This window comes from Polistes fuscatus, unplaced genomic scaffold (genome assembly GCF_010416935.1).
Source record: "Polistes fuscatus isolate 324 unplaced genomic scaffold, CU_Pfus_HIC Scaffold2, whole genome shotgun sequence".
Lineage (NCBI taxonomy): Eukaryota > Metazoa > Arthropoda > Insecta > Hymenoptera > Vespidae > Polistes > Polistes fuscatus.
This window is the reverse complement of record NW_025113096.1, coordinates 13,390,416-13,415,020: the sequence shown is the minus strand read 5'-3', so window position 1 is coordinate 13,415,020 and position 24,605 is coordinate 13,390,416. Positions and strand designations below refer to the sequence as shown.

Sequence of the window (24,605 nt, the reverse complement as noted above, 5' to 3'; positions counted from 1 at the left end):
ACCCTACCTCACGCACACCCTTCTCTAGCACCTTCTCTCAGCGATTTTTTTCGCACCGCTCGCACTCGTGGGACGACTTTTTTACGATCGAAACTTTACCTGTACTGGGATAGAAGGAGCTTTAATAGTTTTTGAATTTACTTACTTCATTGTTTCCCTGGTAACACAGTCAGTATTGGTTGATACGGTGCAAGGATCCTCGGCGAGTCCAAGTACTACATCAATGTAGTTTTTTGTGAATTAACCGGAAGGCAAGCGAATACGCTTGCAAAACAACGAACGAAGGGATCAAACGTGGACGCTTATGGGATCAGCGATCTGAAAACGTTGTGTTGTTTCAGGTGAGCTAGCTCTCACGCGCCACACCCTGCGTTCCACGCTGGTTCCACCCTGCAGCTACCTACCACAGCTCTCCTCGTCGCATAGCGCTTTCGAAATTTTCCAATTGCTTTCTCGCTCTCTTTCTCTCTCTCTCTCTCTCTTTCTCTTTTTCCCGCGTTGGAACATTTTTATACGGGCAAATGGTTAAAACGCGAATGTATTTTGAAAGAGCTCGTTACCTTTCAATTGTGTTTGCGTTTATCGTTTGTTATATTAATACGATAGATTCGCATTTTTCGATTTTGAAAAGTCGTACAAATTAGTAATTAGATGATAACGCGATTGGCGAGCACGATCATGTGTGACACCAACGGACGAGCGTTACAGCTGAAGAGAAGGAGCCATTGCCATAATGGGAAAGCCGTGCATACCAAGCGGGACTCGCCACCCGCATAAAATTAATCCGTTCGTTCGTTTTAATTAACGATATACCGAAAGAACGAGAAAAAGGGAGGGAGAGAACATACCAATTACAAATTCAATCGGATTAATTATTTTTCGCGCAGCTAAGAGTTACAGCTCGGAGATTCTTGGGTCGGTTTGTCAGTGCTAAAAGATAATAAAACAGCGAATCGAACGAAATTGCGGTTCTCGCGATATCAGAAGCGGATTATAGAAACGTGATGTTTGAGGTGGTGTTCTGGACGAAGTAGCAGCGTTAAGGCTAACGCGCGGAGAACGGCTTGCCGGTACGATGATGTCTCTATTCGTGATGAAAGAGAGCGATCCGTTAGGTGTGCAAGCGAATGCAACACGTGTGTACGGTTGAATCACGAAGGTAGAAAGAGAGAAAGAGAGAGGAAGAGAGATAGAGGGAGAAAAGTTCATATGGGCGGCTGTGCACACTGGCGCATCGTACGAGCATGCAACGAGCCACGGGTCATGAGGGGTCAGCCAGTCACGGAGTTAATTAGACGCTTTGCTTCGGGAGCTCACGTGGCACGAGGCTCAGATATCAATCGGCTCCTCTCTCGGTAGCTATCCGAGAATGGATGGACCAGGACACGCGCGGTTTCTTTCAAAACTTGCTAAACAACGTCTCCTGTCGCTTTGAAGAAAACATATTTTCGATACTTGAAAGTTACATTTATCGTCAGTTATCTTTTCTCTTCGTAGAAAGAAGACAATTTTTCTTCCTTTTATTCTTTTTCTTTGCCTTTACCTTAATTATTCCGGCTAATTTACCCTTGTCCATTTGGTTTTCCAAGATAGGAAAGAGCACCGAGTTCTTCTTCCTACTCTCTCTTTCCGCTCATCAAGTAACAAAATATCCTGTGGCTATTCGCCTTACCTTACCACGGTGTCTTTAACGTGTAAGACAATCCGGGTTGCCTATCTGCAATTAGCCAGTTACATTTATATGACCCGATTACGTTAGTCTGCCAACTCTGTTAAATCCGTGAAGCCTGTTACCGAAATCCGAAAGCTTTAGCAGTGCTTCTTCGAGCGTATCTATAGAATGCAGTATTGCCGTTGTGTTATCTCTCCAAAGTTTTTTCTTTTCCTCTTTTTCTTTCTCTGTCTCTCTCTCTCTCTTTCTCTCTTTCTGTTTCTTTTGAATCCTGCAAATATGTATATTGCGACGATGCGTCGACGATGTGTCGTCGACGCGTGTACACTCACACGGCGATAGTTATGTGAAAGTAAGAGAACCAGAGGGATCTACAGGACACTTCGTTAAGGGCCATGATAACGAGCACAGAAGGATTCGAAGAACGTCGAATCTCGCTTTCTCGGATTCGCTTTAGTAGTTAAGGGGTTCGCTTACGCGTTTCTACCAGAAGTGCGCGAAATGTATATATTATACGTGCTATACTCGGAGACTATTCGGAAAGAGATGCACAGATGAGAGAGAGAGAACGGGAGATATAGATACTCGTAGAATCGCGAAATGAGAGGAAGAGGAAGAGGACGAACCGTGACGGAGGGTTCGGGCGTAGGTCTGCCGCCCCTGCTGGCTCGTTGGAGATGGAAGCAATAGGGATCAACTAGTATGCAAATCGCATGTAAATATCGCTCACTCTCCTGGTACTGAACCGAGCGAACCCTCTCTCTCTCCCTCCCTCACTCTCTCTCTCTCCCTCTCTTACTCTCTTTCTCCTCTTCTGCTCTCTTTGTTTGCATCTCTCCGTGGACTCTCTCTCTCTCTCTCTTTCGTTCTCTCGTTCTCTTCTTTACCCTCTTCTTGTTTCTAGGTAGAGGAGGAACAAGAAGAAAAGAAATCAAAGCCGAGGACAAAGCGAACGTGGACGAGATCGTGACGGAATTCTTCGTCGTGTTCTCGAAGCACCCTCTCCTCCCCCTCCTCTTACTCCTTCTCCTCCTCCTCCTCCACCGCTTCCTACGCCTCCTCCTACTTTTACTTCTCTTCTTTGAGAAGAGAGCACCATCGAGTCAAACCTCGCCTTTCCATCGACATTTATTTTTTTCATTTCTTTCTTTTCTTTCGTTTGCTGCTTTTCCACTTCTCTCTTTTTCTTTTTCTCTTAATTTCTTTTTCTTTCTCCCTCTCACTTCTGATTCCTTACAAACGATACAATAACGTTTAGTTAGAGAATATAACGATACTATTTCAATTGACGGCCTTGGTTCTTTTGTTTTACTAACGCGATAAGTCACGCTTGATCTCTGCTCGACTTGTTTTCTTCAAAGTCACTCAAGCAAGGTACTTATTCGTTTCGGGTAGTTCTGTTTATAGATATTATTAAGACAGTAAGTTTTTTCTTTTATCTCTACACGTGAAAATTAAAATGTTCATTTTACAATAAGATTAACATATCTTCCATACACGTATCTCATACATATATAATTATTGCTAATGTGCAATTATTTTTCGTACGTGTTTAATGATATATCAATGTTTATACATATATATATATATATATATATATAACAGAGTACCTTTAGAATTATATTAAACAATGTGTGTGTGTTTAACGAGCAACGAGAAAGGATAAACTAATAACGAGCAGCGATAAAAGTGATGCAACCAATTAGAAATTAGTTTAGAATGAAACTAATTGATTTGCATGATGTGCATTACGATCGTCAATCGTAAATGTAGATGTCATTCTCGACAACTGGGACACAATTGAATTTCTTCCGTAATCATTCTAGTAATTCTATCGCTCATAAGTTTCCACAGTTAGTCAAAGTTTTCCCTCCTATCGAGTGGTTTCTTTACGTAGAATTTAAAGTTAGAAACGCGGTAGAAGGTGGCTTTCGTTGATATAACTTTTCCTCGTAAGAATTTCGAAAAGAACTTGGGCAAAGCTCGCAAGAAATTAATGCGAGCTGAGTATTAGCCGTGGAATTATATGATGACTTTTGTCTTATTTAGGACCAACTGGCGTGTGCTGCGGTTCGAGAAAGCCGTGGATAGCGACGGAAAGAGAGAAGGAGAGAGGGAAAGAGAGAAAGAGAGAGAGAAAGAGTACGAGGGTGAGTCAAGTAAGACCTCTCTAACTCCAGGTATTTTCATCCTATATTCTCCTACCTTCATCCCCCTCCTCTGCTAGCAGCAGGATTACTCGGAGAGACCCGGAGAAGTTCTCCCTTTCTTACCTTTCCGCTTCTTCCTTTTCCTCTTCCCTTGATTCTGCGCCTTCCTCTTTTCTTCGTCTGCGAATTCGGCTCTCTTACCCTCTACATTACCATTCTCAAAATTCTCGATAAACCGGGGTTTCCTTCGTGACGTTTTGCTCCTGACAGGAGACTACAGACCTTCTACTTTCCTCATCCTCTTCCACCTCTTATCCTTCTTTTCGTCCTTACCCAAGGCTTCCACCGTATTTCGAGAGTCAACGGAATAATGGCGAAACTGGATCTTCTTTTCGTATTATTAGATTCTTTTCTGCGTTTTTTCCTATGGAACGAAAAATATAAATTTAAAGAATGCCCTGTAATAGATAACAAAAAAAATACATACTGATATAATAAAAAGCGAAGAAAGGAAGGAAAGAAGAATATTACATATTTTGTATAGTTTCGATATTCCGAAGTGCATGCGATCCCTCTCTATTCGTTTATCTTTCCAAGTGTACGTTTTTAATAATGTCTTCTCTCTAGTATTGACGAGGAACAAGGAAGAAGTTTAACGAAGATTGTACCAGATACTTTTAATTGCTATTCCCCCTTCCGTCGGCTTTCACGAATCTGGAAAATGAAGGTGGGGAGAGTGGCGGAGGTTCACAAACCGTTTCCTCCATCCCTATTCCACTCTTCTATCCTCGATCGTCGTCTCCTCTCTGGCCGTTACCACCCTTCGTTCCTCATCCTCCTCGAGCCGCCTTTTTATCTCGTAAACCCTCGTGATTTTATCGTCCTTGTATCCTCTCGACTCCCGTCCGCCGAAGAGGTTTGTTATTTCAACGGCGGATAGGCGACAAAGGAATTAATCGGGTCGTCTCCCCCCTTCTCCCTCCCCCGCCGTCTATGCGACCGACGACGACGTTAGCTCGCTCAAGTGTCGTTAATTAAATTGAAACGTTAAAAAACGGGAGATAAATTGAAACGACGTGTATAGCAAGCAACTTATTCTTTTTTCCTTTTTTTCGTCTTACAACTCGCATACTTTACGCGTTCGAATTTTCATCGTTTCACGGAGATTCACTTATTTCCAAATCAGTTTGTCAAATATTTCGAGGGTAAATATCCGTCGTGAGAGAAAAAAGTCAGGGGGAATGACAAAAAGATCGATGCGATTTTCCAGGAGGATCCTAGAGGATTCACGAGAAAAGAATAACGCGAGCTAGTACAGTCCGCACCACGTGGAGTCAGGGTGAATGGCTCTGGCACCATGCCGTGCGAGAACGTTCTATACGACGACGGGGAAGGCTTATGATGGTTACAATACAAAGTCCAAAAATCAAAACACATTAATCTCGGCCACGTGTCGACGACTCACCATCGGTGGTAAAAAACACCACCATTTTTCCCGCCCTGATCATCTCCACCAATGAGCCACGATGAACTTCGCTAACAATAAATGTAACGACACATTAGGTTATTTTATCTTTCGAGCATTCAATTTGTATTATTTAAATTGAATTTCAATTTTTACCTACATATACTACTGGCACTAAATGATGGTTAGAGAGAAAATGTAGCAGACCGAAATTTAAAATATGCGTATTAACTTTAGTTTTTTATTACTTTAAACTTTTGTTAAAATCATTAATTATAGCGTAAGGAATATCGTCCTTGAATAACGTCAGAAAAATGTCAGACATAATATACGAGACGCAATGAAATGAGAAGAGAGAGACGTATTCTTTTGCGCCCAGGCACGTACGCAGAAGATACATGCTTTCGCTTATCTAATTCAATTTGGCAATATCATAGCCATTGAGAGAATAAATGATCAGCAAGTAGATATGAAGTTATCTGGTCCCGCGGGACGCGTAAATTGCCATTATCCGCTGTTCTCAACGGCGGAGGAGACTGCCCGCGGCTTTTTAGGGTCCCGCGCCAAAGATCTTCATTATTAATTGCTTTTGCTAATCAGCGAATCGCCTATGTGACCGTTATTATTTATTTATTTATTTATTTCTTGATGGAATTTTTGTCGATTGAATTTTCTTGATTTATTTTCAATTCGAGAAATTGGTAGAATAGAAAAGAATCGTTCGAGTGGTAAGTATACAGAAAGAGCTACTAGGTGTTTCTGCATGCAATAGATCCAAGTGCATAACTGTCGTAAAATCGATTTGACGGATATACGCGTTTGTTCCGTGATCACCCCCGTTGCTCTTTGGAAAGCAGGGGAATGAGGTTTGAAAAGTCCAACGGGGAGTAGAGAGGTTGGCTTGACTGTGACGCGCTTTCGAGGGGTGCCAATAGAAAATCGTGGCGGTGAGAGAAGGGGTGCGAACAATGCATCGGAGATTTAGCGTGACACCGATGGTGTAAAACCAGCCTACGCGAAGTATTTTTCTTTTTATTTCTCTATCTAATTTATTTACTTTCTTAGAGCAAAAGGAAGACAAATCTTTGGCCATCTCGCGAATATTTTGGGTCCATTTTAGTGGTTGGAATCGTAATCAGTGGTCGATAAATTTTTGACGCGTTCGAAGCATTCGCGACTAGTTCGCAAATCTCCTCCGGCAAATACGGCGCTCCTGAAGGATAAAGCAAAGGGGGTGGCTGGCAAGGCTACGTTACCTCTCCCTTCGAGTTGCCCCGATCGAGCGTGAAAAACAGAGGGGTCCATTGTAATCTCGTCCTGTGGCTAATGCGACTGTCGTCGGCGTACGAACCGGCTGCAAAGCGTTTCGTCTTTGGCGACATTAGTCAACGGTCGTTTAGCTCAAAATCCTCGTTCGGGGCGTCAGTTAGTGTAGCAGTCGATGGTCGATAACTTTTTTCAGCTGCCTTGTTCTCGCGTCATAGTAGATGACGAAAAAATAACTTTAAAAGATCCTACGAACTTAAATAATATACGCTTTTTAATGAGGAAAAATTGTGTTACTTGTTTTCCAAAGTTGCATATAAATGCGTTCTCCGTGTACAAAGGGTTGTCTTCCGTCGGATCTCCGTGGGAGCTGACGCACTCTAGTTGAGCCATCATAATCTTCCGCTACACGACTATCTATGCCAATTAATCCCATGGCAGCGGCTCTTACTCTTGACGTCCCTCCGTATATATTCGAAGATTAATCCGATTGCTGAGTATGCATTTGAATTCCTTCAATGAGTTTTGCTTTATGATTGTTTTAAAATTTGCGCGAAAGTCGATAAGCAAGCGTGAGTGAAAAAAAAAGAGAGAAATAAAGAGAAAGAAATAGAGATAGAAAGAGAGAGAGAGAGAAAGTTAGAAGGTTGTTCTTTTAACGTGGCTTTATAGAGGGTACCCTTTATGCTGACACAAATATCGCTTATGCTGGCGTCGCGCCGCTGTTTTGGTAACCCATCGAGCATTGTGCCTTCCAGAACCATGTGTACCAAACACCGAGCCCTGTGTACCCAGCAAACACTAACGTCACGTGGCAAGGGCGATCCCTTCGACGGGATGCCGAATCGCGAGACTTCCCCTTCACGGATTTGCGCAACGGGTCTGCCGTCCCTCTCTCTTTCTCGTTCGTTCGTTCGTTCGTTCGTTCGTTCGTTCGTTCGTTCGGTCTTCGTGCGTCAGAGATAGACACCGAGCCGCAGAAAAGGTTCACGGAAGAGTCCTATCTCTGTTCTGATGGACCTCTCGCAGGGCACCGCGGGTAGCGTAGCAAACACACGTGCACTTTCGCGTCAGCTTTGTTTGCCCGTGCTCTCCTTCCACTTACTTATTCATTCTTATTTCCAACGATACGGGATAATCCTAACTGGAGACGAGTTATTACAGCGTACCTAAAGAAATGAAACGTACGGAAGAAATATGCAAATGCCCTTTAGAGCCTTTTACGAGACGAACCGAAAGGATAAAGCATACTGGAAGAAACTTCACTGGAAAATGATAAATAATGTCGCCGCCGTGAGGCAAAATCGTCCGTGACGGAGGGCTTTCGAAAGGGCACACGCCATTACCTCCGATGTGTCCGCGAAAGAACGATAACGTCGAAGAGGGAAGCGTCAACGATGCCTCGTCAAAATGAATATCCTACTCGTATGGAAAATGATGGCGACGTCAAGAACGAAGAGAGAGAGAAAGAGAGAGGGGAAGAAAGAGAGCGGAAACGTTTACCCTTCGTCCGAGAATGAAAATTGTATTGTTAGCCGCCCTTATGAAGATGGGGCGAAGGAGCCGGTATTATATCCGCGTTAGCGATCTTTGCCAAGTAAAGTCGGCGGTCAGCTCTTTCTCGATGGCCATCAATGCGTATCATCAATAATCGCTCTCTGACAGGTTCGGCCAGCCTAAGCTGCTGGATCTTTTTGGATTCCAATTCTTCTCGGTAGATAGATACTCGTAAACATTCTATTTTTGGCTGGCTATATGGCTCAATGAGTTTTACAAATAAATATAATAAAATAAAATAAAATAAAAAGACTTGTTTTTATTGAGATATTATAACTAAACATTGTTGATCAGTATTTTGAATCAATGGCTATTATTTATTGTAAAATATTAGTATAACATATAAGTGGTCTGTAGAGAAGAGAGTACGCATATGTGATAAAGTGGAAGTATGAGACACGAAGGTTTTTAACTACTTACATAGTATTGATATATAATTTATAGACAGTGATTATTATTAATATATAATAGTTAAGATCTCTCTTCTATAGTAGCTACTGTTCATAGTTATCGTTCACTCATTCAATGATTTAGTTTGGTTTCTGTTGTAATTTTTAAAAAATCTAAAAAGTAAGTAATTTATAATACTTTATATATTAATGAAGATCTGAAATATTATATACTTGTTTTCGATTAGGATATAATAAGAGAAAGTGAAATGATTAATTAATAGAAATAGAAAATACTAATAGACAAAGAAAATCAAATGATGTAATGTGCATATTTGGTAATATGAAGATTTTAAAGGCGAGTTGCAGATTCAGTATTTAGTTTACTCATTATGTGCTAATCATAATTGGGCAGTTCTAGAAAACACAGTTTATTTATGTAATTATTGCAAAATCAAATAAATTGTGTATTTAATGATGATTGTTTAATTTTACTTGATGTTCTATTATACTTATACATACAAAATATTTGAATATTAATATTTGGCTATATACTAAAATTATTGACAATTGAAATACAGTTATCGACTAAAAGTTTGGAATTATTATGTAAATTCAGAGAAACGGTATATTTATAATATAAGAATAAATAAATGCTTTTAGAGTAACCGAGATAGATTTATTTGTTAATAAAACTTATGAGTAGTATGTTTTATATTTTTTATTATTATTTTATTAAGGAATAAGTATTTTTCTTTCAATTGCTCTTTCATAAATTTTTAGTATCAGAATCAGTTTATTACCCATTAAGTAAGAATAATACAAAGTACATTTGTTTAAAAATTTTATATCTATTAATATATTTCAATATTAACAAATTCCGATCTGATATTTTATTAGATGAAAATTTTTAACTCGAAGCTATTACTGACCAGGAACGTTAAAACAAATGTATTTTAATTTAAACAATTCAAAATATTAGTAGAATACATTAGAGTATTAGACAATACCTCCAATGATTGTTAATTAATCGAAAAAAATGTATATTGTTATCTAAAAACACGGAGTATAAGTTCGACGTGCCGTCATCTTCGAAATTCACCGTTAGACTGGCTCATTGTCCTTTATGAAAGTCAGTTAAAATTCTTCTATTGATTGTTGTTTATATGACTTTACGAATATTATTTTCGTTATACGTATACACGTAACCATTGGAAAGTCATGTAAACAACAATCGATAGAAGAATTTTAACCGACTTTCATAAAGGACAATGCGTCAGTTTACTATTGGATTTCGAAGAGGACGGTACGTCGAATTTATACTCCCTGCTTTTAGATTACAAAATGCATTTCCTTCGATTAATTAACAATCCTTTGAGGTATGTATGTCATATTACTCTTACACATTTTTTAATAACTATCGATCGATGTATCTCATACAAACATGCATACACACACACATACTAAATTAAGAATCATAATTTATTAGAACCTCTCATGATTTTGTTAAACTATTGATCGACTATGGGTTCTTCTCACTCTCTCTCTCTCCTTTTCTTTTTATGTCGTTCCGTAAAATTTACCGCCGTTTAAGAAGTTTCATTTTAAAAAAGTAAAAATATCCCAAGTATTTTAAGATTCATAATATTTATGTCTATACTTTAGAGTACTATAATAGATAGATTTTTATATTTATAATTATTCTAAGAATTTTAACACACACACAAAAATAAAATGAATAACCTATATTTCTATTACACAAATTAATACAAAAAACTATCAGTATTTTAAACAACTAGTCAATATTTATCATAAAATATCAGTATATCTTTTGTATCAATATCTAATCATGGTATAAGCAAATATTAACTATTTATTTAAAATATCGACAAAATATTAACTAAATAAACAAAAATGAAATAAAAAGTACATTAGCCAAAAGAGGAAGTAGCTGTTGGGGGTATTGGAATAAAGAAAGAACACCTTTGTCGTTTCGAGAAGCACCTGACGCGTTTACTATCTTTTGCATCCTAGGGGCTTTTCGCACGCGTCAGAGGATATTAACTCGGAGGGCAGGATATGAGGTGTGTAACGATATTGAGCGTGCGCCCGCGAGTAGCTGCCGTCGTAGGGAGTGGGTGGGTGGTGGTTGCTTTTGCAAGCCGTTACCGCGTACACGCCATCGATCTTCATCCATCAAGCCCGAGTATCGTGGTTTTTATCCTTAGGTCGATGGATTCCTTGGCGATTACTTCACCGCAACTTTAACGTCAGATGTAACAAAGTTTTCGTTGGTTCCGTTTCGACGCTTACTGGGAAAAAGGATGCGTTTAGAGAATAATGAAACGTTCCGAGGTATCGATAGCGTTAGAACTTGCTTCCGAAAGTTTAGCGACGGTGCGTATCCGACGCGATCTCATTAATTTTCGGAGCAATAAAAGAAGAGGAAGGTCGTTGGAGCTTGGACTAAAAGTGCGTGAGAGTGACACGCCCAAGGCACGTTTTTCTCGCGTGCGAACGCGAGTGGAAAGGAGAAAAAGGGAAGAAACGCTTTTTAGCATTGCTCCTCTTGTTTGCCTTCGGTATTTCGAACTAAGGCAGAGCTTGCCGGGGAGGGGAGGATGGTGGGCGTGCGTCCGAAAGGGCGAGAGACCATGGCGATTGATGATGATGCGGGGAAGCAACGGGAGTCACTTGGCACTATTGTTGTTAGCGGGCCACGTGCCGCGATAGAAAACGAGCGTGGCCGTCGTCGTTTTGTCGAACGACGACCGGTCCCCGAGAAAACGACGAGGAGAAATGGAAAGAGAGAGAGAGACAGGAAGAAAGAGAATGATTCGAACGTGCTATACTCTCCGTACGTTGCGACGAGATATATGGATGGAATTAATTGATACCGCGTGATCCAGCATCACCAAGATCGGTAGGAAGGGTTGCCTAAGCACCGTGGAAAAAGCTTAGATCGCGTCTAGTTACTCCTCTCACGCTTCGATGAATCCTGATCGACGTTTCGATTCGAAGGACACGCACGCACCGCGATCATTATTTTGACGCGCGTACACAGGTGTATTCGATTGACTAATGACTGGCGGAAATATTATAAAGCGAAGGAGCACTGAATGTACCGGTACTTTTGTAAAAATAAAATTCATCTATAGCTTGTGACTTTATACCTTGCTTAATAATCATTCGATGTAAAGAATTTACATGAGGTCGTTAGAGCGATACTTTCGTAAGCCCGGGTGAAAGAACCGAAAAAAAAGCCGAAAGGTAGTTAGTCGGGAAGTCCGAAGGAAGAAAGATGGAAGAAATTGAGAAGCGCGTGACACGTTACTTTCCCGTCGGCGCACTCGACGTACCAAGTCGTTATAAAAATAATCAAACTTTCGAGATGGTAGAAGGGGAAGCTTGACTCGAGTAGCGAGACAACGTTTTACGGGACCGCGCTCGGCCTCTTCGCGTCATCGTCAGGACAGCTCATTACGTTTGACGATTATGCATTAATTTGCACCTAGCGATACATCAAACGATTTTTATTCATCGCGCGTCGAGGGCAAGTTTTGCCCTCGAGACGGTAAGCTGGCCGGTCGAGAATACGACGAAGAACCGTCATCGTCGTCGTCGTCGTCGTCGTCGTCGTCGTCGTCGTCGTTGCAATAACCGAAGCGATCGTCGCAGAGACGTAAGCGCCGAGATTCTTCATGTTTTATATTTTGTCGAGAGTCTTCCGTCGAGAAATCGAGTCTCTAGCTGCACGTAGGTATATACATATACATTCATATACTATACACAGCCGTCAAAGGACCCGGGATATGATAATCCCAGTGGCACGTTGAATGTGTAACGAGTTTTCCCCTTGGCGATGGAGTGGACCAGCTCTTCTGATTAGCTTTGCCTTTACGTACTTTTGCCATCGAGTTACTTCCATGGTAAGTTTCTTCTCGTTTCGACTTTCGCGCGCGCGTATGACTTTGAGATAGGGAAGCCACTCGATCGATATTTATGTCAGCTAAATGTAGCTGGAAGCGATTCTTTCGGAAAAAATAAAAGATGTTGGATCTTAGATATAATCTATCCAGACTATTTCAGGCGCAAAGCATAGTATTAGGATAATATTAGAATAGTATTAGGCTTAGCTAGTAAAAACGTAACAGATTGGAAACCGCATTTGGTTAGACGTCGATCGGTCCTATTCCTGACATTATATCCCTTCTTTTTCTTCCTCCTAACGCATTAGCGTGTGTCCTCGATACAGTGGCAGTCCTATTAACTAATGCCAAGACCCTTGTCGAACGCAATGCCATACGCGCACCAGCCGAGCAAGCAACGAAGCAAGCCGGTGAGCATCCAGTCGATCGAAAACCCGCTAGAAGCACGTCGCTACCGAGCATGAGTCCGTGGTAGGACATGCTTGGTACGACGAGACAGTTTAAGCCCTGATATATCGCCCACCGACACTCCCAACTTCTGTCGCACTTTCTATACCGCTTTTTTGTTACGACGAGACCATGCCACGGTCTGACCATATGTCCACGGAAAGCGGGAACCCTATGGGGTACCACCCCCGTCCTCCCCCTCTCGCCTAGTCTACGCACGTTTTTCGCCATTCAAGGTAGATATTTTCTGGACGACCCTATCTCTCAACTTGTCACCGGTTGCGTTCGAATGTAAATCATTCTGTCGGACCCTACTAAGGTGTTAAACTCGTTTATGTCGGAAATTGTAGTATCCTCGTCGATTCTTACGTTCTCAATGAAGCCAAGGAAAGTGTCTCCTTATCGAACGATCGCATATTTTTAAACGACGTAGAGTAAACGCAACGCATTACGCAATTCGGCCCTTTCCCTAACCATTCTTTTCGATTTCCGTCGATAGGAGACGTTTAAGCGTTTATATGGTTCAATAATTCCTCGTTCCTTTACGCCTTTGGCTTTCCGGGTATGTGGGTGCGTTTAAACGGACTTGGATAAGCTATGCCTCAAAGGGAAAGCCCACTTTGCACGTAACAAATGATGCCACATGTTCGAATCTTGACTCTCTCTCTCTCTCTCTCGCTTGTTCACTCTTCATCCAAGCCGCAGGGCATGAAACGTTCGGTTCGGTGCTTCGGAATATAGGGTCTTCCGCCGTCGTCGCGTAATTCGTACGGCCGATGTTCTCGGAGAAGAAGAGGAAGGGAGTAGGAGACAATTTACATTGGGCTAACTGCCGCGTTGGGACCATTTTCAACGAGCGCGAATCGAATCGTTCCTACTTACTTGTTAATGCCGCCTTATGCGCGTTCACCGGGCATTGAAAGGGCGTTAAAAATCATTTGATTAGAAGCGTAAAAGAAAAAAAAAAAAGAAAAGAAAACATAAAGTAAAAGATGCCTAGAATTCTTCGATTCTTTAGCACGAAGGAGTAAAGAGACAAAAAAGAAGTAAGATTATTCGACGCTGACAAGAAATTCTTTGAAAGGGAGACCGCGAGAGAGTCCAGAGACCGTAACTGATGTCGACGAATGGTAGCATTGAAGCAGACAACACGCGTACGTTCGTTTTCATCCCTTCTACTACTCTTCTTCGACCTTTTCATTTCTTTGTCGTTCTCCTCGGAGTGCCACTGAGCTGCAGGTGAGTATCCGTCATCGTGTACTGCTTAAAAAGGTTAACCGATTGCGGGCTCTTTATCAAGTACTTATGGACGACGGAAAAAGTGGTTGGATGACTGAGTGAGAGAGAGAGAGAGAGAAAGAGAGAAAAAGACTCGTTCTCTTTCTATACGTTCATCACTGCCGCGCTGTTCATTGTGACTAATTCTGACATATGCCTACGACAGTTATAACAAAGGGTGCCGATCTCGTATTCAACTGTTTCCCGCGTCTTTGCGACTGGAACGTTTCGGATCTTTTACGAGGAAATGCTGGAAGCTAACTTTGAGACAGAAAAACGTTCGCTTTACATGCTTTACGTTTAAAGCACTATTGCCTCTTCGTCCCAGTATCTATTTTTGAAATGATGGATGAACGCAATCCGGGCGGTCTAAATCGGATGCTATATTTTTTGAGACGCAACGAGTTGTTAATGAGTGTTACGTAAACGTAATTAAAATAGAGCACCAAAATAAAAAAAAGAATTTTTGCATGTGAAAAATAAGAATAGACTTGCCAGCGTTGACTTTGAAAGGAAGAAGAAGGCACAGTGTCCTCTCGTAAAGCTATCATAATCGACTACATCGATCATCGTTGCGATCGTGCGTTAAGTTGTTACATGACCTGGAAAAAGGCGACTGGAGTTCTACGAAAAATAATCAATAAACGGATGTCAGTAATTTTTTAACGTCCAACCCGTTGAAGTCTGCTCAATGATTATACGCTTGCTCTTATCTCGATGTGGATGATACAATCGTCGAAGGCATGTTTAATATCGATTAAACGATACGCTGGACGATCAAGTATACGCTAAACGGTGGGTATACCCTGAATCAAACTACTGGCAATTGTCCAGCGATCATCTTCGAAGAGATGGCTTTGCTCTGCTTAATAATTTTAAAACAAAAACTATTTAGTATCCTTTTGCTTTTTCTTATAAATCCATGGCGCGATTGCAAACGATTGCCGTTAGCAAGAAGACTATGACGTAATCGTTGGACAAAAGATATATAAACAATTTCATTATATTTATTATATAATGAAAAGACAAGTATAAAACCGCAATAATCTATTAAACGAAGCAAAAAGCGAATAGGAGGAAAGAAGGAAAGATTCCGCGACATAAAGAATTCAGCATGTCCCTTCTATTCTCTCTCTCTCTCTCTCTCTCTCTCTCTCTCTCTCTCTCCCCTTGTCATTAATACCAGGCGACTGTTACATATGGATGAGAAAGCTGGGTTAGGCCAGAACGACGATGTTGGTGGTGATGGTACGGAACGAGAGGAAACCGAAACGGGATATGGGGAAGCGAACTCATCGACTAAAAGCATCCGCAGAAAGCCAAAGTCGTTTTGCTTTATTTTCGAATCTTCGCCTCCGAAGAGCACCTTACTATCGCAAAAGAGTTCTCTCTTTCTAAAAACTTCAAGATTGACTTAAAAATCACTCGGCCATAGAATATTGTTAACATTTTAGATACGATCTTTCCTTTTTCTTAGCCTTTGATCGATCGTCACAGTTAAAAAGAAAAAAAAAAATGTCGTCTTTTGTATTTTATCGAATATTTATAAACTTTACTTTAGCTCGTCTCATATATCACAGAATCTCGAGTAATTCGGTAGGACTTTAGCGTAAAAGGTTCGCGTCGAGACGGATTCGCGAGACTCGCGGTGCTCGATTCGTTCTGGTCGAGAAAGACGATAAATCTGAACGTACCCCCGTATATCTTCCGGTTCGCTTAAGGGAGAGTAAACGTAATATAGGTAATGTTCTGGCTAGCTACTTAACAAATTGCTACAAATTGCGGCGAGCGTTTATCCGTCGGAACCGTTTAAGTTTGTGCGGGCTTCTTTTCCTATCCCCATCGTTGGTTCCTCTTGCGGTGGCATCGGAGGGTCGGCCTTTGCTTTCGTCGGCGAAACGATACGGTGATGACCACATGGTGCTCCCATATGTCCGACGATGGTGCTCACCCTTAATGTCGATCGTGTCCACCCACGATGTTTCACGTTGCTTGGATGATAGAATTGGATGAAAATAGAGAGAGAGAGAGAGAGAGAGAGAACAAAAAAAATAGTTGTGAAAAGAGATTGAACGAGTTCGAGAAAAACATCGAAGAGATCTGAAAAGGGTCGTTGTCCCTTTTAAGATCGAATCCTACCACAGATTTAGTTTTGTGTTGATATTCGTTTACTGGAATGCCGATCTCATTAACTCCCGTTGGACAGACACCGCTTTTCGAAGAATATGTTTAGACGATGAGAAGTGAAAAAGTTTAAGACAAGAAGTAGAGAAGGTTCGATGATTCTAAAATAGCGTTTAGGATACTACCTTTGTCGTGAACAACTCATTAATCGCAGGCTGAGAAGGAAGCGCCTCTAATAGTACTTTAAAGGCGATACCCTCGAGCCAATCGGATCGCGTGCCGAACATGGATCGTCCGGCTTAATTTCACGGGTATTTAACGCGGTTTCGCTTAACAATGATTCAATCAAGTTGGATTTATTTAGCCAGGATTCGGTGATCACCGGCACGAGGCGATCATTAGGGCCTTCCCATTGGAAACGCCTTCAAGCCTTTTACCTTTGAATCGAACGTTCCTATGCGAACTGTGGTTCTTCTTTGTTGCGTCGTCTCTTTTTAGAGAGAATATGTCACTAACACTAACGTAGAGAAAGATTTTCATCGATTTATCTTTTCTTTTTTTAATCGATTAATTTAATTTCCTCTTTTAAAATATATATATAGGCGAAAATTTGTGCGTGTTCACGAAGTTTTACGTGTGGGAAAGAAGGAAGGAAGAAGGAAGATAGGTTAGGCGAAGGATAAAAGGTGGGATGGGGTGGAATGAGGGAATGGACGGCAATTCGGTGTCCGTGCGAAATGTTGTCAGCCAATTTTCTTGGCCAGTGCCTCTGAATGCCGCAGATTTCCATCTAGGTCCGTCCTCCGTGGCGCCGGTGTGTACTGCCGTTGGGTAAATACACCCTTTCCCAACCCCTACGGATTCTACTCGTCGTAGTCATCGTCGTTGACGTCGTCGCCGTCGTCGTCGTCGTCGTCGTCGTCGTCGTCGTCGTAGTCGTCGTAGTCGTCGTCTCCGTCGTTGCCGCCACCCGCGGTTGTGGCTGACTACAGACCTCGCACCGGACCTCGTTGTTCTCCTGCATCATAGTTCATATCTCTTCTCTCTCTTCTCTCTAACCGTCCCTCCCTAACCGCATCGACCACAACTGTGATTATAATTCGCAGCCCCCGTTGACAGGAGCAAGCACGAGCTCCCCTTCCTTCCTCATTCCCGTCCATCCCGGCCGGGATCGGACGTCGTGTAAAGGATTATACACGCGGATTTAACTGATGAATCACATTGTCGTCTTGATTCGCGGTGGTGTTAATTTTCGATGCCCTACTCTGTCTCTGGGAACAATTTATATAGGAACGCACACGAACTAAAAGCGTCTAGACGTTCAACGGTAACCAGTCATTTATATCGCATGAAAAAATTCACGTGAATTCAGACAATAAGGAAAAGAAACGTGCTCCTATGTGCTACGTGCTATCATGAATTTATTCTTTTTATTTGAGCAAGCTTTAAGGACATTTGAGAAAATATTAATTTAACGCATAAGTGCTCTTTAAAATAATTACATCTTATGTACAAAAATATGGATAGAATGAGAAAGATAGTTGTTCAATGTCTAAATGTTTTTGTAAAAGTACGATACAAAGAAGGAAACCGGTTCGAATGGAAAGAAGAAACGTGCGTTACCGCGCACTGATATCAAATTATAGGTCGCGTAGAAAGTTGCCAAGATGTTTCTAAGGACGGTAATAATTACTCGAAGAACGTGCACTTGTCCCTAATGTGTATTTCAATATCACTCAGCCGATTAGAGACAAAAATTCGTCTCGTTATATTGGAAAAATTCGCTAACGAGGAACGTTTGGAAATAATCGATCGGTCATTAATTTACATCGATGTCTTCCTCCACTCTCGAGAGATTACAACTTGGTTCTCGTGAAAGATCAAAACCATGATTTAACGGAGCAGAGAGTCTGATCGCTCGGTGTGCCATAATGAACGATCTTGGTCACGGTAATTTAGCGTACTCGCGTAATTTATCGTCTATAGTAGATATTATCTTTAAAAACTGAAATAAGCATAACGATATCTTCTACCTCTCTGTTGCCTCTCTCCTGTTTTTCCCCTGTGCATTAAGTTCGTCGTCACCGACGGACGGGTGCAAACAATTTCTATTCGTTTGGAAACGTTTCTAATCCACCAACAACTAGATTGGTAGGGATAAAGCCAGAATTAACTGATTCCCATTTGCAGAATTTGTGAAGAGAGGGAGAGAGAGAGAGAGAGAGAGAGAGAGAGAGAAAGAGATTGTGATGCCGGTCTTATTAATTTTGCCAATAACGCCGCGAAGAGGGTGCTTCCTCCGCACAGATGGCGTATCACGAGTCAATATACTTTTCCGCATCGAAGCACCCTCGGTTTCGAAGAACACGTGACGGGTTCGGAACTTTAGTTACGGTCACTAATAATTTCTTTGACCTATGATCCTTGAATACATTCGTCCGAAGAACAACGCCAAAAGCATTTTTCTTTTCTACGATAGTTTCTTTTTTGATTTTCTTATTTTCCTTACGCTTAATGTTTTTTTCAAAAAGGGGTAGGGTTAGGGGTAGGGGTAGGAGTAAATTTCACTTAGAATTAAATATAGAGGACCGGCCGGTGTAGATACTTATACGACGTTAGACATATTCACGCTTTTCGAGCAAAGAAAAAAGAAACGGAAAAAGTAGGTAATGACGATGAAGAAGAAGAAGAAGCAGCAGAGGATAGGTAAGAACCCGAGAGTGGGGGGCAAAGATGTTTCTGCCAGAGTCAGAACACGATCGCGTACCATGGACCCGTGGAGAGAGGAGAATAAAGTAAGCTCTAGCGCGTGTACGTGTGTGAGTACATACGAAGAAAAAGAGGAGGGAGCCAGATAGAACGAGAGACGGAAAGAACGAGCCCAGGAAGGTGTGGTAAAGAGAAGCGGTGGAGGAAGAGGAGAAGAGGGAAAGAGAAAGAGGAAAGACGGTGGTAGAGGAAGAAGAGGAGGAGGAGAAGGTGGAAGAGGAGGATGAGGAGGAGGGAGGGGGAGGAAAGAGAGAGAAAGAGAGGACATCCCCCTCTTCTTCGCGGGTTGACTCGAACGCCGGCGATATCTCGACCAATCAAATCACGCCGTGGGCTCCGCCTTTTATCATTATTTTACTTGTTTTCCCCTTACTTCACCCTCATTGGATGACATTCTCTGGGCCATTTCGCAGGGCAAAAAGGTACCTTTGCCCGGGAAAGGACGACTCCATACTTCCTCGACGGGTACCCGCCTGGTTGTCTTCCCGTTGTCCTCCTTGTACCCTCTTGGTACTCCCTTTTCGCTTCTAAAAGAATTTATCTTCCTTGCTCTTTTGTATACTTCTCTGCAATAATGTCCATCGTAGATGTTTCTATTCATAGGACGAAACAGAAAAATATATATTATAATGTCTTAGAAGATTTACAGATAAAGAATGATAACTTACTCTTCTTACAATTACGAATGATAGATACTATTTAAGTATAAAAATATCGATCGCAGACAACTCACGAATCCAACATCCTAGGTTAGCTCCCCGTTGTTCGATTATAAACTAGCGAGGAAAGAATACGAAAGATCAAACGAGAGAAAAAAAGCTCTTCTTATGTGTGCAAGCTACACGCTTGATCTGGTATACCGCATTGCACCGTATTGTATGTATATCGAGTTCGGTAGATCGGAGGGGGAGTTGGTACCTGAAAGAACAATGTTATGGAATAAAGGAGAAAACAGCAAGGTCCGGGTTTCTTAAGGAGATCACAGAACTGATGAGGAAGACCCGACAAGGTATTTTAGCACATCTACTTATTTCTTCTTATTTAACCCGAAAATCCTTAGAAAAAAATATCCACGACTGTGTTTTATTTACGTTGGCAAACAATCATCCTACTAGAACTTATAAGAATAATAGGAAAATGATCGATTTCTTTTGTTTCTATGAACTTGCTCGATCGTAGTATTCTTGATTCGATTTCGATCGATGTGACTTAACAAAGAGTTCGTTTCGCGAAGGAATAAGGTACTCGAGCGGTAAGGTTTCGCAAATAATACCGAAATTTCGTTGCAGAAGTCGACAGGAGAAGGGAAGGAGAGAGAGTATGCGAGGGGACGAAAAGCGGATAGCGATTTGTTCGGGAAGCAATATAGCGGACTATCACCACTGTGGAGTAGGGTGAGGAGTCGAAGGAGGAGGAGGAGGGGGTGGTGGAAGGGCGAACGGGGGTGCCCTTTTCCTGAAATTTGCATGAGGTATTAAAGCGCGGTGGCTGCGTTCACCAGCGGAGTTCCTGTTTGCCGACACCGAGTGCCGAGGATCAAAGGACCTCTGCGTTCTCGTATCTCTTCCCTTTGCTCTTCGACGAATGAACGAACGATAAAGAGGGACAGATGGATGGATGGATGGTTGGATGGATGGATGGATGGATGGATGGATGGATGAATAGATGAATGGATGAATGAATGGATGGATGGACGAATGGTTGGATACAAGAGAGAGGAGAGGGATTGGTTTGCCTTTGAGACAGAAAGCAAGTTTAACTGTTCCAACTCGACGATGTTGGTCGTTGGAACGATTCGACGTACAACTGATTTCGTTTGGAGAAGGGTATCGGATTGGATTTTTGGAGGTAACGTGTAGCCAGTCGACGTGAGAAAAGAACGTCTTTCCGATCGTACTCTTGATAGTCTTTTTGATCGCCCTCTTGATCGTCCTCTCGATCGTCCTCTTCCACATTGGCCTCGCGCGTTTCGCGTAGAAAGACGAATGGCCTAGAGATCCTTGGACTCGACGGCCATGTGGATGATATTCCAAGAATGTTAACGCGCGTAATCATATTCTTACTCGCATCGTGCTCCGTAAAAAAGTTAGCTGGCAGTGATGTATGCCGGCGAGGGCACGTATCGCATAAGTAAGGAGGGCCTTGTGCCCATTCATCAGGCAACTCGGGGAGAGAGTAGGACCCCTGAAGAAGCACCGCTTTCGTCTACCGGGTCGACTTCGAAGAGGACTTTTCTCGTCTTCGATGGGACGACATAGAGTCGTATAGTCGTTGAAAAGAAAAGTGACGTAGGGTCTCGTAAAATCTTTTAAACGAGACTCGAGAATCGTACGGAATTTAAGAGTATCCCTATGGAATAAAGTTGATTCCCGGAATGGTTCATGAGTCGACGAGGCGGCTGCCGAAACACATTTTAGGCAAGCTATCCATACAACGCTTGGTAGATCACTCTTCTTGAAGAATATATATGTATATATATATATACACGAGTTGATTATATATACATATATAGCGATGCGAGCTCGCGGCACTCGTGCTCCCTCCTACGAAGAGGAGAATGCAAAAAGGTCGCGGTGGTTCGGGCTACCTCAGCGCGTTTTACAAATTATTCAATTAGCCTCGCGAATTAAGGTATGCATATTCATCGTTCCCTGATACGCGTATGCGCGTTTCCTGCGAGTGAGATACGCATATATGTGTGCTCGACTCTTTCTCTCCGGCCAAACAACCAACAACAGCATCACCGAGACACACCGGCCTCGACTCCGAAACGACGCATAAACAATTCGGATTCGTGCCACCTTCCCCGGTGAGTTGTGTACGCTGACAATGAGTTAGACGCTCTAACGAACTTGCATTTGAAATGCATCCCGAATACATTCGAATTGCAACGAGAACTAAAATGCTCTCGAACTTATTATTTCGACTTGATTATCGTTTAAAGAATGTTCGTACATTCGCGAGTAGAAGGGCCAAATAAAATATTTCCTAGGTAAAATAGGAGAAGGTAGTTACTGGCCGTGTCGTGGCCGTTGGTTCGCGGTCGGTACGCGGCCAGAACGTGGTCGTGCTTGCGTTTAAAACAACGCCGAGAAATGCACATTTTAATCGTATCACTAATAGCCCGACGTTTATAAGCCTCGGTGTGTCTCATGAATACGCATGTTGCTCCCGGTGACAACGGTACAAAATTAATGCGAGCCTGAATAGCCCGCGCGGTGCGGCCTACATCGCGCCGAGCTACCTTACGTTTTACCGCATGCCGATCTTTACTTCTTTTCTACACGAAAGGGGAATCTGTAACGCGAACTCGAGCGTGCTCTTTAAAGATCGGCAAATTCGATTGCGAGTTGTTTATTATCCAGGTTATTTTGTATCGGCATTTATAATCAACGCTTCTCTATAATGTAGCAGACAGAAGAGCTAAAAGAATGAATACGGGCCGTAATGCCGTTAAATTGCGGAAAGCACCACCATCGACGCGTGTCGATCGTTAATGACATTATAATTCACGTTAATTAATTGTTAGAAGAGCGATTAATACGTCTCCAAAGGTAACGACGGCACAGGTGGCATAAAGCCACTTACTTAGTTGCATTTATGCACATCGTCGGAATATATTCTCTCCCGTTTAACGCACTATCACACAGCAACGTCGGGCTCCTTAATAACATGTAGATGTATTCGAGATCGTTCGATTAGATAGCGTAAGGCTATTGATCAGGAATGTGGATAAATTAGCACTTCCCCGCTCGAAGCAAGAGAACCGCGTGTGCTCGCGCCTTTCTTTACTCAAATTTGTCGTCGCGTTTTATGCTCAAGTCTATTATTGCGTCGTATACGTGATACCACTGCTGTTAATGGAGAAATTAAGTCATAACGCTATCTAGTTATGTTAAGAACCTAGAGTTTCCCGTCCATATCCGTCTTCTTCTTCTGCTTGTATAAAGTTCGACGGAGGAAGAGAAAGACATAACAAACTCGAGCTAAACAAAACTTCTCTTTGTACAATTACTCTAATTGGCTTCCGAACATCTTTTACTTCTCTTCTAAGTTTCCTCTTCTTCTCTACTCCCCTCGCTCTTTAATATTACCAGCTTGATATTTCGTTATAACGATACAAATAAGAGCGATGTAATGTTTTCAATAATGGATAGAAAGAGAGAGAGATAGAAAAAAAATCGTTACGTAGGCGAGCGTTCCTTACGTAAACAAACTCGGTTTCCTGTACGACGCGTTACGTTATGTGAAATGTATCGAATGGATGCATTAGACCAGTTCTATGTCTCGCTCGTGAGATCAAATCGACGAGATCGCATCGTCGTTGTCGTCGTCTCGTCTCGTCTCGTCTTGTCTCAAAAGCGTCTTGGCTTTATTTGAGTTCGCTTTAATAAGCGAGCGCACCGAGTGGATGGTATCTTACGTAAAATTGCGAATATCGGGAGATATTGCCATCGTGTTGTATCATAACGGTTAGATCCTTTATTGTAGATACGTCGTTTTTGAATTGAAAAAAAGAGGTAAAGAAAAATTCTTATCTTTCCTCGTAGAAGAAAATTATTTTGAAACAGATGTCCAGGATGTGCCCGTCGCACCGTAGACGATGTCGCTTTTCGGTGTCTTGCGATTGTTCTTTAGAATAGGACCTATAAGATGTTCTAATGTTTAATGGACAAATTTTGTCAGTGTATTCTAAGGGTCTCGATAAGAAATAAATTTTATATAAAAATAGGTTTTTTAAAGATTTATTAAAAAGTTAGAACAAAAATATATGGAATACAAAGGTAATGAAATCGGATTCGCGGTTATTTCGATTTAATATAGGAATAAATTTACAATATTTACATTTGATCTGTTTAATTTATGGGGTTATTGAAGGAAGATATTTACAGCGCTTCTGAAACTAAATAATATCCTGTTTGATATCTCTGTTAAATATCTATGAGAAATAATTATTTAATTATTGTTGGCAATAATTGCGAGTTCAATACCATTCTCAACTTGTTAAGAAAATTTTAAACAACCTATATTTATATAGTCTTTTTTTTCTTACCGAAACCCATAAAATATATTGACAAAGTTTTACCATTAAAAACAGGGACCCTCTCTGTATGTCGATGGAAGAAGCTTAGCGACGTAGACATTTCCGATCTGGTCAAAAGAGGATAATTATTTATTAACCATTTTACTACCATACCGATTTGTGCAGTAAACTTTAACGCATCGGTTCGATGGCATATCATATAAATAATTTCGTAAATATTTCTAGAAGTCAATTAATTTCATCGTTCTTATATAATAAAAGTTTCCATATTTAAAAATTTTTTTAATTAATAGAGAAATAGATGACAGTAGTTCCCGTTGTATTTGATAGAAAATTAAAATCGTTTGTAAAATGGCCTGGTTCATCGTTTATATAAAGTTCCTACAAAAGAACGGAAGTAATCAACGGTTAACAGATCGATCCGAACAGTAGACTTTCCGAGATTGCAAGACGATAGTGACGCGCCAAGACCGTTCAAAGTTTCCTCCTCTTTTCGTATTATTTCCATCGAGGAA

The 24,605-nt window shown here is 41.6% G+C and overlaps 2 long non-coding RNA genes across 2 annotated transcripts in view; both read right to left on the bottom strand.

Annotated features, from left to right (window-relative positions):
- Window positions 1-3,968: 3,968 nt before the first annotated feature.
- The window catches only part of LOC122516275, an 82,426-nt gene continuing 61,789 nt past the window's right edge, over window positions 3,969-24,605 (bottom strand). The window contains exon 3 of the long non-coding RNA XR_006303528.1: window positions 3,969-4,246. This is a non-coding gene — a long non-coding RNA (uncharacterized LOC122516275). The remainder of the gene's footprint in view (window positions 4,247-24,605) is intronic.
- On the bottom strand, window positions 19,405-19,950 carry LOC122516276. The gene is made up of 2 exons (XR_006303529.1): window positions 19,715-19,950; window positions 19,405-19,639 (listed from the first exon to the last, which is right to left on the bottom strand). It is a non-coding gene; the product is annotated as an uncharacterized LOC122516276 (long non-coding RNA).